Genomic DNA, 5,703 nt, shown 5'->3' with positions numbered 1-5,703 from the left:
CACGCCCAGCCTGCCCTCCCTCCGTCCCGCCCACTTCTGCCCTGGCTCTTACTCATGCCTCCTGGCAGCTTGTCCGTGATTGAGAAAAATGATTCACGCCGAAGTTGCTGTTGTCTGCACAGCTTTTAAAGGCCTGCAACGTGCTCAGGCAGGACAGGGCTGTCGGCGGATCGTGCCTTAGGCTGAATACACGCATACATACAGAAGGGCAACCCTAGTAGCCCACTTGGGACCGGAGGGTGAAATATTATATAAAATAGAAGGAATATGTGATGGCTGTAATAATTCATACTTCTCAAGCACCCTCACGTCCATGGCTCATTCTGCTAGATGCCAAAGAGGTAGCTAGCTACCTATTAAACAGAAAGGTGATCACAAAAGAAAGTAAGGAATATAGAAATTAAATACATTAGACTTAGCAGAATATGTAATACCAAATTGATGGGAGAAATTGCTGATGGGGCTCCCAATAAAATATTGTGATTAGGATTACCCAGCTTTAGGGACTTCCCTGGAGGTCCAGCGGTTAAGAGTTTGCCTTCCAATGCAGGGGGTGCAGGTTCTATTCCTGGTGGGAGAGCTAAGATCCCACATGCCTCTCGGCCAAAAAACCAAAACATAAAACAGAAGCAATATTCAATAAAGACTAAACAAATTTGTTGTTAATAAATAAAGGCTTTAAAAAAGTCCACATCAGAAAAGAAAAATAAGCCTTTTAAAAAAAAAAAGGATTATTTTGCCCTGGAATCTCTTTGCGGAGTCTGCTCTTTGCATATTCCAGAGTTTTCCTGCCTTCCTACAGCTCCTTCTTGCGGTGGGAACTCCTCCCTTCCGACCGAATCTGTTCTCCAGAAAAGGACCTGAAACTGAGCCAATTACTTATCTGCTGTGCTCATTTAATATTCCCTGTTGTTCATTTATCACATTGTCTCATAATAATCTATTTTATTGTACGATCTCCTCTATCTCGCTACGAGAATCTTGAAGGTAAGGACCAAGCCTCACTCCTTTTTGTAACCATGCCAACATGGTCTTGATAGACAATGTGCGGTCAATTAATGCTTGTTGACTAAATGAAAGAGAACCACTCATTTTGCTCAACTAAGAGTGACTAATAGCTTCCCTTCTCTCCATGCCCTGGGTGTTTTATTATGAACCAGGATCAAAGTCTAAACTAAATGAGCTGAACTCCTAAAGTAGAATTTTAGGCACCAGGGGAGCAAGTAGCGGTAAGAAGGTCATAACAGGGTGATGTGGGCAGGCTTCCACTCGAAAATGACACTATCCAGCTGTGGTGTGGAAACGTGGGTTTAAATGGGCCGAATCATAAATTTAGAAACTGACTCTACAACTCACTGCTTGAGAAGTCCTAGGCAAAGTGATTAACCTCAGTAGCCTCAGTTTCTTCATCTGTAAAATGAGATACATATATACACGAAGAGACAATGCATATAAAGTGTCTGGCCTATAGCATGTAGTTATTATCAGCATTTTGCCTATTCTCCAGGCAGGCACAGGCTCAGGGAATAATCATAATGGCCAAAAGGCTGGTGCAGGATATTCACATTTAATTCACTGCTATATTTTATCGAACACCTGGTACCTGCTTGCTACTGTGTCCCAGAGATTTAAAGAGACTTGCACTTAAATCAGAAATCTTTCTCCACTGTCTCTTTTGATGTCTGAATTCCCTTTACAACTGTCCTGTTCAGGGCTTGTCTAACCTGGGCAGAAACACTTCCAGAGACAGGAATTCAGCAATACCTAAGGAAGCCCGAACGTAACTCTGACTCTTGGAAATAAATGTTTCTTTAAAAATATTTAGTGGGAAATGATATAACTGTAGGAAGAAGCATTTGCTTTATAATTCTGTCTTCTCTCTCTTTTATGTGCCACACACACAAAAAACAAAACATGTTATTGACTTTGTATTTAAAAGAGTAGATTTTGTGTGTGGGAGGGACGAAATACAGCTCAAAAGATGAATTTGCCATTCATTCATCATACAACTTTATCAAGCAATAGTTTCCTGTAGTTCAACAACAGTAATCATCAGCTCAAATATTTAATAACCTAGGAGACTGTTTTGTTTGTTCTTTTCCTTACCTGTAGGTTGAAATGTTCCAAATATTGTACCTTGGTTGCTCAGCATCCTGGCAGCGGTGGCTTGGTACACCCAGCCACTCCCAGAATGACTCAGAGGGGTGTTGTTACAGCACGCTTAGAGTCGTTTTCTCCCTCTCTCTCTTCTCTTCCAAGAAGATGAATTTCAGCCGCAAATTCTTAAGCACCCTCCCCAAATACCTACAAATCATCAAGTGGATTTTTTTTCTCACTGATCAGTGGTATTCCCACCGACGCCTATGACAGCTCTCCCATACAACAGAGGAATAAGCCGAATCTCACACGTTTTCAACAAATTACAGACATTGCACAATAAAGGCTCCCTTCTACTCACTGAGGACTATAATCTCCTTTCCGCATGGAGAAACTGAGTCAGGAAAGATATGGCAACTTCATCTTAGAGTTTCTGAGATAGAAAAAAAGTTTCCAAAACCCAGATTTATAATCCTTAACCCTGACTATGTCCATTTCGAGAATCCAACAGCTTAACATGTTTTCATACTTCTTGTCTTATCATCATCTAGTGTTTGAGAAGCCTAAAATTCCAACTAGAAGAAATTTTATAGTAAACAACAACATTTTCTGGAAAATAATTTACATGAATTCCGATAACGTACGTGAATTTACATGAATTTTACTAAGATGCAAACTTAAGGGGGAAAAAAACTAAGTGAAAAAAATAAAGACCAGTACTCCAGAGATAAACCACAGACAACCAGATGGCATAGGTGGCATAATTTGCCTTTAAAATCCTTAATACTCTGTGTAAAGACATAAGCCAAGCAGAAAATTCACATCACTTAGATTTGGTTGATGGATGTAGAGAAAAGAGAGATGACAGTGTGGGAAAGAGAATTCATCTCGGAGTTGATTCTGAGCCACACTCCACTGCTCACTGGCTATTAATCATCGGCAAAATATTTAACTTCTCTGGACCTCGGAATCCTTCACAGTAAAAAGGAGGGAGGTGTTGGACCTGTTGTCCTTATGTTCCTTTTGGATGTAAAGGTCAAAGAGTGAAAGCCTGCCTTTACCTAACCAAACAGAGCTCAATTACTCTTGCAAATGGATAGCATGGAATACATTTGGATGTGACATAAAAATGAAATAAAAATTAAACATATTAGTTCATTAATGACTGGGTTTTAATTCATTAGGTAACAGAGCTATATGATCTGGTGACTTCACATTCAGCTGTTCAAATATTTGCATATATACACTATGTTATCATTTTCTTTTCTTATATAATTCTTATAGGACAAAAGGAACAAATAGAAGAATCAAAATGCAACCTTTCCAAAGTATCCAGTAGAAATAAGAATTTCAATACAACTGGTAGGAATGTACATTGGTCAACTCTTCTGGGAAATAATTTAGCAATATGTTACCTTATTAGTAATCATCTCCTTCAACCCAATAATACAGCTTTTAGAACTCTTTCTTAAGGAAATAATTACAGATAAGGCCAGTGATTAACATACAGAAATGTCCACGTTTGTATTATTTATAACAGAAAAGCTAGAAACTAGCTGAATGTCCATCAATAAGCAACTAACTAAAAAAATGTTTTCTAAGACTAATACTCACAAAATTAAGTTGTCTAAGAGTAGGTTAAATATTAAATACATATATGGAAACTTGTTTCATGCCATAATGCACTTAAGGTTGTATGATTTATATTAAGAAATTACATGTGTGTGTGTACTCAGAAGGCAAAGAAAATGCATAAAATAATTTTAACAGTAGTTATTTCTGGCTAATGAAATTAAAGAGTATTTTTATTTTCTTTTTATAGTTTCCTGTATCTTCCAAATTTCCTACAGTCATCATATGTCATTTCTTATGATTAAAAAGTTATGGTTTTTTTTTTTGGAACTTTTGAATTTTATTTTATTTATTTTTTATACAGCAGGTTCTTATTAGTTTTCTATTGTGTACATATTAGTGTACATATGTCAAAATTTATGTTACTTGACAAGTTACTTTCCAAAAGCTGTCTGCCACAACTGGGCCTTGGCATCATAAATCTCCCATCAGCCAATTGCTACCGTGTTGTACAACAGATACCTTCTGTTTTAGTTGTTGATAAAGGGATACACAGGTTAAAAATAAATAATAAAGTTGTGCTTCTTAAGAAGTTAGTAATTCCAGAGTTTCCCTTGATGAGGTCTAGGACTGCTCAGTGGCCCAGCAGAAGCTGATGTCACACCCCAGACCAGCAAGCAGCCCCGACCCCTTCAAGATGAGCCAGGTCAGGGAAGATGGAGCCCGAGGGTCTGGGGCACAGGATCCCCCAGCAGGAGGGGAGCACAGGTGGGGCACACCTGGCCCTCCTTCTCCTCCTTCTTCCTCCTCTTCCACAGCACCAGCCCACGTGCTGACTCAGTTGCCACTGTGATCTCTGCCTCACTACCTGATGCAATAAAGCATTCAAGGAGAAGTGATGGTCAACTCTGAAGGAAACCTGGCTGTGACCAAGTCCAAATCCCTGTCTCACTCAAATATCCATCAACTGATGAACAGATGGATAAAGTATGATATATCCATACCATAGAATTTTTTCAGCCACAAAAAGAATGAATTATGGATACATGCTGCAAAGTAGATGAACTTTGGAAATACTATACTAAGTGAAAGAAGCATAATACGCTTTTAAAAAGAAACGTCCAGAATAGACAAAGCTATAGGGATACAAGGTAGATTAGTAGTTGCCTAGACTCGGGGTGGAGACTGGGGGAAATAGGTAGTGCTCCTAAAGGGCATGAGGTTTCTTTCTGGGGTGACGAAACTGTTATACAAATTAATCATGACAATGGTTACACAACTTTGTGAATATACTAAAAGTCACTAAACTGTACGCTTTAAATGGATGAATTGTACAGTATGTGAACTGTATCTCAATAAAGCTGTTACCAAAAAATAAAGATAGATAGATAGATAGATAAATAACCAAATCCCTCGTCTGCACCTGGCGAAAACTAAGCCCACAGTGTCTTGTGTGCACATGTTTAAAAGCGATATGAGTAAGACCTTTAACTACATGACTTGTCATAACCATTTTACATAAGTTCTATTTTTATTCCATTTTATAACTGAAAAGGAAAAAACTACAGAGGCACAGGGCTGCTGAGTAACTTCCCCCAGGTCCCAACGTTAGTAAATGGTGGAACCAGATTTAAATCCAGGGAGTGCTCTTAATAAGCACACTTGTATTAAACACCATAGTCTTGTGTTTAATTTGAGATTAAATGTACCCATTTAATGAGGAGTGTGGGCTATATTACGTGGGATATAAGAAATACTCCTTCCTCTAATAAGCGTTAGTCCTATGTGATGACAGGACCGCTTAAATGAGGAGAGAATGTAAGAATTCACACATCTCAAAAACATGAAGCCAACTAGCTTCACATGGAACAGGAGGAAATTCTCAAGGAGGCTTCCAGGGAATTTGGGGGAAGAGGAAGAAACGTATGAATCAACCTACACTGTGTAGTATGTAAGGCCCCATGGCAGGCTCTTCAGATGAGAACTGTTAAGCCCTGGTCTCTACCTCCTAACATGGGATTTAAGGGTGATTCC

Source organism: Tursiops truncatus, chromosome 13 (assembly GCF_011762595.2).
Source record: "Tursiops truncatus isolate mTurTru1 chromosome 13, mTurTru1.mat.Y, whole genome shotgun sequence".
NCBI lineage: Eukaryota > Metazoa > Chordata > Mammalia > Artiodactyla > Delphinidae > Tursiops > Tursiops truncatus.
Note: the sequence above shows the minus strand (reverse complement) of the source record.